The 12,347-nt window shown below is 40.9% G+C and overlaps 1 long non-coding RNA gene across 1 annotated transcript; it reads right to left on the reverse strand.

Moving 5' to 3' along the window:
* Positions 1–356: 356 nt before the first annotated feature.
* Positions 357–1,221, reverse strand: LOC143421386 (uncharacterized). The gene is made up of 3 exons (XR_013101024.1): positions 1,123–1,221; positions 973–1,040; positions 357–522 (listed from the first exon to the last, which is right to left on the reverse strand). It is a non-coding gene; the product is annotated as an uncharacterized LOC143421386 (long non-coding RNA).
* Between the last annotated feature and the right edge of the window lie 11,126 nt (positions 1,222–12,347).

Genomic DNA, 12,347 nt, shown 5'->3' on the forward strand with positions numbered 1-12,347 from the left:
GAAGTCCTCATTAGCATGGCCAACTTTTGAGTCTCACCTTGATGCTTTCACTGTTTTACTTTACTCAGATTTAGTTCAATTTAAGCATCAGCCACCATTAGGACAAGACTATTGTTTGACAGTCTTCTCCACAGAGATGCACTGATATAGATATATCGATATCTATCTAGATATCTATCTATCTAGATATATATCTATCTAGATATCTATATATATATATGTAGCGTGGTATAAGCCACCAAGTAACCACTGCGGGCCTCTCTTATGACTAGTACGAACTTTCAGACCAAAAAAAAACTCTCACAGATCGAATCCAGAATAAACAGGACAAGAGGGTCAATATCAGTAAAAGATGTTCAACAATTTATTAACATGACAAGACACCAAAGTTTTGAGAAAAAGAAAAAAACCTAAAACATCGCTACAACAAAAAAAAAAAAATAGTAGCGGTGCAACTTTGCCAGCAACGAAGCTATCACCTGAGGGTTTGTTCCTCCTTGGCGGTCCCAGGTGCTCGTCACTCTAAAAGAGACAAATCCACCTCAAACATAAAAAGGCCCAACCGAACACTTATAGCATGCACTAAGTGCTAGTTCAGGCAATAGACGGTGGTAATACAAAAGCACTCTTAATAAACCTTAATCACAGCAAATCCACACACAGAGCACCACTAAAAAAAATCCTCATCCCCCCGAGGTATGAGCCCCACTCAGGGATTGCACGTTGCCCGCTTAGTATTGCACCAACCCAATAAAAATAAACAAAACCCGAAATAAAACAACAAAAATAATTAAAAACGGTGACCTGCTAAAACCAACAAAACACAACCATACAGAGAAGGAGGAAAAAAAACAGTGACAAGTTCGCATGTGCAGCCTGCCCTACAGGAGGGAATACAATATAAGTTAAATTATAATGCATAATAGACTTTTTTTCCCTTTTTTTAATGTCAGATATATTAAATTAACATACCTCGAGTAGGCAACTGTATTTGCTGCACACCTGATTTGTCTTGGCCTTTTCTTCCACAGAAATCACTACTAAAACATAAATTATAATAAACATCAAATACATTTCAACAAAATTAAAAAAAAAGGACACTAAAAGACAAACAGCCTATACCTTGAACCTCATCTATAGAGGTTTAAAACCACAGTTTGCGTCGTAGGCGATTAAACTTCTCGGCTCTTCACCTACTCACGCATCCATTACTCACAGCCGCTTGTCAGTGGGAATCATCAGCACCTGTTACTACGCCCTCTTTTATGCCCTCCATTGAGTCCCCTGGGTCCTAAAGCCTTCCCCATTACATATATATAGATATATATATTTAATTTTTAATCAATTTTATCAACTTTGCTGTCTGTGTGGAGCGCTCAGTGGATCTGCGTTCGACTACTCCGCCTAGGCTGCACTGTCGAGTGCAGATTCACTGAGCGCTCCACACAGACAGCATAGTCAGAAGGAAGAGTGCAGGGCAAGCTAGCAAGACAGAAGCTAAGCTCGCTGCAACATGGCAAATTTAACCTCCCCCACCCTCATTCAGATCTGGTGTTTGGAACTATTTTGGTTTTCATGTGAGGTATGACCCTGAAGGTAAGCGCGTCATGGACTAAAGTAAAACAGTATGTTGGATGTACCACGCAATGCTCAATTGGTGGGAACTAGTGTGTTAGCGCAGTTAGCTCGTTAAGGTGTTGACCCCGTCCAGCTCCACGCACGGGGCGATCCACGGTAGCTCGTTAACGGAGATTTGCCGTGTTGTGGCGTTAACGTCATTTCAGATTAACGCTGACAGCACTAGTGGGAACACAACGAATATGACTGCACATTTACTCCGACAGCATCCTAGTGCAAAGACAAGTGGAAGCAGACAAAAACAACAAGCAGCATGCTACAAACTTTACCCGAGTCATTTAGACAGCCGTTAGCACAGGATTCTCCTTATGGGGACCTGATATGTTTAATATGCTGCTGAGAATATAGCCCAGAAGAAGCGTATAGTATAGCTTTTATTTTGGAAAGAGACATTTCTCTGTAATAAACTCTCTTTTCCAAAGATGAGTGATTCCTCAATCATATTTATTATTTTATTACTTTGTTGTTTCAGCAACATTAAATTTAACTGTACTTTTGAGTTAAAATATATATTTATAATTTTAATAAATGACAAATTAAAAAAAGCATGAACATTTTTTTGTATCGAAGAAATATTGAACTGTGACACCAAAGTATCGAACCGAACCGTGAATTTTGTGTATCGTTGCACCCCTAATAGATATATATAGATAGCTAGATATGTATATACAGTGGGGCAAAAAAGTATTTAGTCAGCCACCGATTGTGCAAGTTCCCCCACTTAAAATGATGACAGAGGTCAGTAATTTGCACCAGAGGTACACTTCAACTGTGAGAGACAGAATGTGAAAAAAAAAAAATCCATGAATCCACATGGTAGGATTTGTAAAGAATTTATTCGTAAATCAGGGTGGAAAATAAGTATTTGGTCAATAACAAAAATACAACTCAATACTTTGTAACATAACCTTTGTTGGCAATAACAGAGGTCAAACGTTTACTATAGGTCTTTACCAGGTTTGCACACACAGTAGCTGGTATTTTGGCCCATTCCTCCATGCAGATCTTCTCGAGAGCAGTGATGTTTTGGGGCTGTCGCCGAGCAACACGGACTTTCAACTCCCGCCACAGATTTTCTATGGGGTTGAGGTCTGGAGACTGGCTAGGCCACTCCAGGACACGTCTGGCACTGCGGGATTTGATTCCCTGCCGTTGTAGTGTGTTACTGATGGTGACCTTTGTTACTTTGGTCCCAGCTCTCTGCAGGTCATTCACCAGGTCCCCCCGTGTGGTTCTGGGATCTTTGCTCACCGTTCTCATGATCATTTTGACCCCACGGGATGAGATCTTGCGTGGAGCCCCAGATCGAGGGAGATTATCAGTGGTCTTGTATGTCTTCCATTTTCTGATGATTGCTCCCACAGTTGATTTTTTCACACCAAGCTGCTTGCCTATTGTAGATTCACTCTTCCCAGTCTGGTGCAGGTCTACAATACTTTTCCTGGTGTCCTTCGAAAGCTCTTTGGTCTTGGCCATGGCGGAGTTTGGAGTCTGACTGTTTGAGGCTGTGGACAGGTGTCTTTTATACAGATGATGAGTTCAAACAGGTGCCATTCATACAGGTAACGAGTGGGGGACAGAAAAGCTTCTTACAGAAGACGTTACAGGTCTGTGAGAGCCAGAGATTTTCCTTGTTTGAGATGACCAAATACTTATTTTCCACCCTGATTTACGAATAAATTCTTTACAAATCCTACCATGTGGATTCATGGATTTTTATTTCACATTCTGTCTCTCACAGTTGAAGTGTACCTCTGGTGCAAATTACTGACCTCTGTCATCATTTTAAGTGGGGGAACTTGCACAATCGGTGGCTGACTAAATACTTTTTTGCCCCACTGTAGATATCTATATCTATAGATATAGATATAGATAGATATATAGATATATTTATATATCTATATATATATATATATATGTCTTGTTTTTAACTTTTATGATAGAACAGATCCATGAAGAGTCAGAGTCAGCTAATCCTGCTTTCACTTTGGTTCACTTTGGTTGTGCATTTGGTTAAATATTTCTGGCACTGACAGTCGCTGCTCAAGCATGACAACCTGCAACTACTTTGAAATTAAAAAACCTCATTTTCATGCACCGTATAGAAATCAACTTATTGCATTTGTTCACATGCATATTGTTTTTAATAGGAGCTTTTGTTTGACATACAAAACTGTTCTCTACCAACATGTTGGAAATTCAGTAAATCCAAAATGCTCTGTGGAGAATCAGTAGTAATAGCTCCCTTATGCAGTTTCCGTTGCAGCATTTGCTACTGTAGAAAATATTAATACTGTTATAGCTCATTCCTAATCCAGGTAAATCTTCCTGGTTCCATGTTGGGAGTCTTTATTGCACTGACGGGGATTTTGCAGGTTGTGGTCAGATCAAATTAATTCTTTTTTCATATCAAGTGCTCATACATGAAGCCTGCAGCTGTTGTGAATGTGCAGTAGAAGCAGGACATGGCTGTAGAGCCGAGCTCAGCTCACCTGTGCTCCAGGGGGGAAAGTGGGGAGTAAGGTAATGGTTATAGAGGAGCAAATCTGAATGACGAAATCAGAGCTCCCGCCTGCTCTGCTTCTCAGCCTCAAACTGCTGCAACGCAGCAAGGATGCTAAATGATATTAAACATTTCTAGTCTCGTATAACGTTGGAAACATGCAAAGTACTGAAAAGCACAACAGGTGCAGATACACAAAGATAAGAAAATGGGGCTGAGACGATTACTCGAGGAACTCGAGTAATTCGAGTAGTAATAATGTTCATTTAGATTCTTCACGTCAAAGCTTCGCCTCATAATGGGACTGCTGTAACGGTTAGCATTGTTGAAAAATGAGCCGCCCCTGTTATGGATGTGCAGCATTAACAGAGCTGGATACGGTGGAGTTAGTCAGCTTCTCAGCCACTTTCTCCCGGCTACTGTTCGACAATACATATAAGTCCCCAAGACCTCGGGAGCACGATAGGAGAAAATATCTATCATATGGGACTGTTTCCAGTTTTTAATTTCTATCACTCGCTCGTTCGTCTTCATTTGCAGTCTAGTGTTAAAGTACCAAAACATTTTCAAGTTTGTTACAGTGTCTAACTTGTTTTTTCTGCATCCAGAGGCACATGTTTTTCCAAATGGCTTAAAACTGCAGTTCAGTCACTTTGGTGCTTTTCTCAGATCAGAATGAAAATTCTCAAAACCATTAGTGCAACCTCCACAACATTTAGTCATTTGTGCACATCATAGTAGCAATGTCTCCTTCCTCTGAACATGTATCAGTTGCTTTCATACAATTCTCTGCCATCGACAACATTATCATTTGCTCATGTCAATCAAAATGAACTCTACTTTTAGATGCTGAATAGTCGTTCCCAATAAAACTATTAGTCTTCATTTCATTGCTAAAGTCATTACATACAAAATTGGTGAATTCGTTTTCAAATGCTGTCAAGCAAATGTTATACATTTTTTAAATTATTTTTCCAATTCCAACTGAAGACTTTTAACTGTATTTTTAGTTTTATGCCTTTGATTCTGCTGATAAAGACCTCCCATGTGGCCGTTCATGCTACAACATAATTAAGTAAAAGTACTGAATGTAACACTTCACACTTAGATTTTTAAAGAAAAGCAATACAATGAAATTATGACTTGGCCGTGCAGACAATAAAGGTCCCAACAATGATACTCCCATCTTCTCAGCTAAATGGTAAATATCCCGATGAGCAGCGATGGAGGAGAAGGCCTTCATAGGCAGCCAGCACTAGGAAACATTTAAGTTGGACCTGGTCTGTGGGGGTGGGCCAGTCCTCAATGGTGTGGACTTTTTCTCCAAAGTGCTGATGCCTTAATGATGCAACTTGTGGCCCAGAGTCTCCACCTCCCTTCTCACTCACTCTTCAGGCCTGCAGCTGTCACTCTCTCCATCAGCTGTCTCAGGGCATCCAGAGCAGCAGCAAAGATGCTCCCATGCACCAGACGTTCGTCCAGGTAGACAAGAAACCGCTGTCATAGGACACCAGCCAGCACACTGTCCATAAGACTCTCAAAGGTGGTGGAGGAATTGCTCAGGACCCTGAACTGCCATAGTCCCCCTGTCTTTGGTCTGTACTCAGGGGACAATTGCACCTGCCAGTATCCACTTGGCAGGTCAAGGGTGGAGAACAAGGAGGATCCTGCTACCAAGTCGAGGGGCTTGGTAGCAGGATGGTTCATGGAACCACATTAGTTCTTACTTGAAACACTTAGTTTGGTCATAGTTCATGTTGAAACTTAAATCTACTGGAACCTTCTTTGGGCTCAGATTCAGCCAAATGCATCAAAGCTAAAATATTTAATCTCTCTGCAACAATGATCTCTAACATATTGCTAAAAAACGGTGTGAAGAAGTAGAATATGATCAGCTTAAGACAGGAAGAGCCTGCTGCAGTCAATTTATTGCAGAACTTGTCACAAGATATTAAAGAGTCTAATTTTATGTGTTTATAATTTCAACCGCATAATTCACGAGTATCTACTACACTTTTTCTTGCTTTCCAGCGCTGACTTTTTGCACTAAAGTGGCTTGTTTCACATGGAGGATGAACAGAGGGGGAAACTAAGGCCAAGTTTAAGATAAATGAGGATTATTTTGAACTGAGAATCATGCAAAGCTGTTATAGTCCAAGAATAAAAGTGTAGCGTGCCAAATTACAATATTAATGTCCACATTATGAAAGTTAATGTTCACTTTCTCACATTACTCATTTAATACTACGCTGCCTGTCAGATGTAAGATCTGAGGACAATGACGTGGATTTTTGTAACAAGAAGTTTTATTCTATTCTATTTTAAAGCAACATGAGCTTTACTTTCAAAATAACTGATTTGACCTCTTGAATAACCACTAAGATGTTAAATTGTAAGAACATTCAATAGTTGCAGCCCAATGAGAAGCTGATGTTTGTCTCCAGGACTCTTCTGATCCACTCTAGGAGATGGTGAATTATCAAGCATTTAACATGTATTTTTTCCCTCCACGGGCTCTCTGTGTTGTTTTACATAAATGGCCCATATGAGACCTGGAAGCAGGCGCAGCAGAGGCTTCAGCTGTCGACACGTTCCTCTCGGGCCCAAAGGAAGTGGATATTTTTCCTGGTTTGTTCTACATTTGGGTCGCTCTTCACGCCGTGGAGAACAAGTAAAAGCAGAGCTGCCCTCCGCCACAGCAGCAGGTTTCTGACAGACGCTACCTGAGAAGTTTAGGACTTTGGGAAATTGTTCCACTTCCAAAACCACAAGAGTCATTAGTGTCACACATATATACTGTTACATTCTGAATATAATACACTCCCATGAATGGGAGCAATAAGCACCACCAAAGAAATGTGGCCCGAATAGGGTTTTTTTCCCTGGTCGTAGCAGGGGCGTAAATCTCTCCCTCCATCAATGTAACGTGCAGAGCCGAGCTAGAAGGTGAGCAGCTGAGTAGCACATGTTCAAAGACCTCCTGCAGTCTCCCAAAGACCCTCTTGATAGATTTCCTGCAGGTGGAGCAGTTTAATGTGTGCACCCGCTTGCACAAATTTACAGTATATGGTATTTCAGAGAGCGGGCGTAAACCTGATGTTTACCTCGACCTCTGCGCTTGTTCAGCTCCGCCGTTTTCCTCGTTTTCTGTCGTTTCATCTCCGTGCATCCGCTGTTCATTTTTGCAGGTGTGACATAAGTTTCCACTCAAAGGGAACGGCTCTGGTTCTCCTGGAAAATGACTCCGGTCAAAGTTGTCACAAGGCATCGTGTCCTTTTTCCTACCGCTGAGAATATTTTAGGCCTCATTGAGTCTTAATAATGAGTTCTGCAGAATGAATCCACATCACACCGCCTTGTTAAACGCCACAATATTCAGGAAACTGCAGATCGTGTTTCAGTGTTAGCATTCTGTGGTGATTATTTAATGCAGTGCTGAGATGGTACGTCTGTGCTGTGTGGGGGCTTCGTCAGAAACAGGCAGCAGGGAGCGCTCCGGCTTTTTAGTCACACAAGTTTAATATGTTAGTGACTTTATGTGAACTAAAGACGAGTGAAACACAATTATATTTGAGCATTTCTATTTGATTTAGTTCTTTATTATTCTAGTTTTTTGTGACATTTACTTCTTGTGATATTTGAGTCTTCGGGGATGATTTTCGGGGATTGTGACATCTTATGTTCCACTTCATTTCAAATATGATGGGACGAGCTGTTTGTTGGTTTGCATCGTCTCCTTTCGGTGTCTCCTGCATCCAAAATGTTTTGTACCATATTTAAAACGCTACGTCCAGATGAACAGAATCAACCTTTGGAGATGTACTATTATAGTTTTTTAAAAGAAACTATAAATATATGAAAGTCTGATGAGGACCAACCACAGAATAACCATTCATATGTGTTACTAGTAATAGTAATTCTGTCACAGTTAATGAGGCAATCGTGTGGAGATGAGAGGAGTTTGGACCCAAGTGCAGACGCTGACGATGGAGTTTTAATTTACAGCAAAATGCAAACAAGACCAGAGCAGAACAGGGACTTCTAAGAAAAACCTAAACTGGGAGAAACTAACAAAAGAATATGAAGAACAAAGAAAACTGTGAACGAGGAGCCTGAGACATGAACACTGAGGAGGAAATGCAGAAGGAGAGACGTAGGGCTTAAATACACAAGTAAGAAAACGAGAGGATGGGGAACAGCGAGAACACAGCTGGGACGAATGTGACACAAGGAGACACGGAGAAACAAAACTCAGGACACTGAGGACACAGACTGTCAAAGTAAAACAGGAACGACAGACATGGAGACGCAGACTAGACATAACATGGAACACAGGGAGGTACAAACCCTGAAGACGAGAAATCAGAAGATACTGAAGGACTTCAGGAGCTGGAAATACAGAGACAAAAAGCAAGAAACTACCGATGATAAATCATTAACAAAATTAAAGATCAATAATGATGCAAACACAAAACACTGGGTCACTGACCCAGGACAGTGACAAATGTGTATTTAACAGCAGTAATATTTGATTTTTAACAGTACTGATGTGTTTTTTTTAAATTTTTTGATATTAACACTTTTACTTGAGTTAAACAGTAAACTTTAAATAAAATATTCTGAGATGATTTTGCAGAATCTTCTTGTATCAGAAGAATTCTTCACTATTCCACCTTCATGTGCTCTTATTCACACACATGCTCTGTATTTAACTGTGTCATTATTAGGTATTATTAGGTGTCATTATTAAACCAAAGGTAACTATTTAACTAATCACTGCTAATGATTTCTTCTTTAATGCAACACTTTCAAAGTCCTTCAGAGTGATGTGAGCATCACAACATTTTGAGGCAGAAACAAGGCTCCTCTCTCCCCTCGTGTACAGTAAGGCTATACTTTGGCCTGTGACATGTGTGATTTGCACTGGACAGTATGATATACCATCCCAGTGAAACTGAAAGCAGCTCCGCAGCGATCCTGATCAAAGGCGGCTTCACCGTCTCTCCCAAAGATAGACTTACAGGTGATGTATTGGATGAGTCAACTGTCCAAATTTTGCTTCAGAGGTGGTATCCCCCCTCTGTCACGCAGGCTCCCCATAAAACACTTTCATGTAAGTCAGTAAAAAAAGAGAAAAGTCCTGTGAAAATGTAAAGATGGCTTCATGAACAGGGGTTTTATTTTTCATCTACAGGCTTTAGATTTCATTTCAGAGCCTCGTTCAGTGTCTCTTACACTGGCAAAAAGTCAAAGTGTGGTATCACTGGCAGAAATTCCCAATGCACACATCCAATAATTCATTTTCACGAGCGGTGAAGTGCAGGATCTGTAGCTGGACAAACACGCTACGACTTCCTGTTTTCATCCCATAACAGCACTTTTTATTGTCTATGTGACACAGCGCTGTACTGGTGCACAAATATATTCAGAAGAGTCGGCAGACTTACAGCATATCTGTTTAGTCTGATTGTTGTCACATTCTTATCTCGTGGCCTCACTCTTACTAGGAATAGACGGCACTCCATGGCTGGAAGGGTTTTATACGAATGAGAATGTTGGAATTAGTAGAAGAAATGTAATCTAATCTGGATTCATTCTGGATCATTCTTCAGAAAACATCTCAACGATTGAACGTTAAATGGAAAAAAAACTGATGCTGCAGCAGTTTTCCTTTTAAGACATCACAAAGCATTTTCCATGCAAATAGGCTGCGTTTACATCTGCTCAAATGAGGTCACCCTGACGAACGCAGTGCCGGTGCAAACACAGACGTGTGCATTAAATCAGGCGGGAGGCCGTTCACAAGCCTGTAGCGATCAGATTAGCTCATGGATAAAACAAAACTAAACAAATACAGTTAAATTCTTCTTTGCAATAATCTCCACCTCTTTGCTTTGTCCGGCTCGGCCTCTGTTCTTTACAGAAACATCAACATCCGCCTGTAAACGGTCACGTTGCGACATATGAAGAGGTAATGTTGCTGTTTGAAACACGTTCGCCGGGCGGGGCTGATTTCTCCTTCCTAACTACCAACCATCTCCTGTAAGAAGATAAAGTTACTTTTAATCAATTAAACCTCAGCTTTTCAGCTTTTATAAGAAGTTTAATAAAGGAGACGTTCACAGGTTCGAGGAGATGTGACAATGACCTCTCTGCACTGAATCATATCTGTTATTAACCTCTGTCTCTCTTCCACAGCATGTCTTTATCCTGTCTTCCTTCTCTCGCCCCAACCAATCACAGCAGATGGCCCCGCCCCTCCCTGAGCCTGGTTCTGCCGGAGGTTTCTTCCTGTTAAAAGGGAGTTTTTCCTTCCCACTGTCACCAAAGTGCTGCTCATAGGGGGTCATATGATTGTTGGGTTTTTCTCTGTGTGTATTAATGTAGGCTCTACCTTACAATGTAAAGCGCCTTGAGGTGACTGTTGTTGTGATTTGGTGCTGTGTAAATAAAGCTGAATTAATTAGCTCACTACTGTCAATAAAATGCTCATTTCTGTTATTCAAGCTGACAAACTCATAGGTGCCACGTAGCAGTGCTTTCTCCTAGAAATAATGTTTGAGGTGTAAACAACTAAACTGCAACAGCAAATATGTTTTGAAGGAAACACAAAGCGGGTGACATCTGTCAACATGAGGGCGAGAGGCTGTTAATCAACGTGTTTGGCAATTTGCAAAGACAGTGAAATGTCATCGTCTGTTTCAAAACAAAAATATTTCCCAACCTGAACTAAAACGTGTTTGTTGCCTAAACCAAAGCATAAATGTGACTCTTGATGTGTGAACCAGCGTCCATGCCAAACAACACACCTCGTGCCAGCACTAGACGCACTTTCACGGTGCTGCATGATTCAGGAATTTTAAAAAAAAATGGCCTTAAGCATAATTCACTCCACACATAGTTTATAAATGATGGTAGTCGGTGATGTGATGCTAATTTAATGGGCGGGGTTATGTTTGCCTCACAGAATTTAATTTAATGATGGAGTTTGAGAAGTTTTTAAGTAGTGGGCACTGTGAAGGGAGAAAACCCAACAGGTTTGAAATGAGTCCCAGGACTGTAAATGAAGCAACAAAATGAATAAAAATCACCTTTCAATTAATTCTCTGAATAACAGGAAGACATGAAGACAGTCATCTGTCTTTTATTTGACAGAGGACTCAAAGGAAAGCCATGCAAACACATTTTCTTTAAATAAAGTTTAGAGCTGCCGCTCATGATCATCGAAGCCAGCAGTGTTATAAACACAGTATAAAGGTCATGTTTCTGTATGAGATCATAGATCAGAAAAAGAAACTCCAGGTTTTCACAAAGTTTTGCAGCAAACAGATTCTTCAGATGTCAGATAAGAAAAAACCAACGAAAGCAAAATGATAAACAGGTCAATCAGACAAGAAGCATCGAAGTCGGACTTCAGTCTGTCCGTCCGGGAGCGACAGCATAAACAGCCTCTTCAAACAGCCGGGCAGATAAGAAATGGAAACCAGTTTCTTCACACTGTATTGTGCAGGAAACAAAATGTGGTGATGTGTAAACAGAGAATAGCACAGGCGCTGTTGGCTAAACAGAACCAAAGTGTCACAATGCAAACAGGTTATATCAGACCAAGGTTAAAACGTCGCCCTGCGCCTTCAGGTGTCAGCAGCTTTTGACTTTGTAGAGCTTAGTTGGGTAAAATTCAGTGAAAAACAGGAGAACAGGAACTCCAAGGAAAAAGAAAACAGGGCGAAGTGAGTGAATCCTGGGATCACATGTGAGCAGAAAAGCAGCCTGACTGTACTCGCTCAGTGTGTTCTGTTTGCAACTGAAATACATGATAAATACACACCTGCACGCCCATATAAGTGACTTTACGTTGTTAGGTATTGTGTACTGAACGCCTTCTGCTCAGGTTGACATTAGACCGAGCTCGAAGGTCATGTCGTAAACGTCAAATCGATCTGCGTGCTTCAAATAGAAAATCTGAGGACATTAGTTTCTGAGGACATCATTAAAATATTAATATCATTTAGATCTCAGCTGCAAATCTTTCAAGTCTCCACTTTACATCCTTTTCATTTACAGACCCTCCAACAGCAGCTAGCTTACCTCTATATGTGCACAATGGAGTCAATACGATCAAAAAGTTCAGCAGCTCCACTCAAACGTAACCTGGTGGAGCCCAAAGGTACCGGGAACAGGAGGAACAGGGGGGGCGTCAGGTTCC

The sequence above is a fragment of the Maylandia zebra genome, linkage group LG12, assembly GCF_041146795.1.
Source record: "Maylandia zebra isolate NMK-2024a linkage group LG12, Mzebra_GT3a, whole genome shotgun sequence".
NCBI lineage: Eukaryota > Metazoa > Chordata > Actinopteri > Cichliformes > Cichlidae > Maylandia > Maylandia zebra.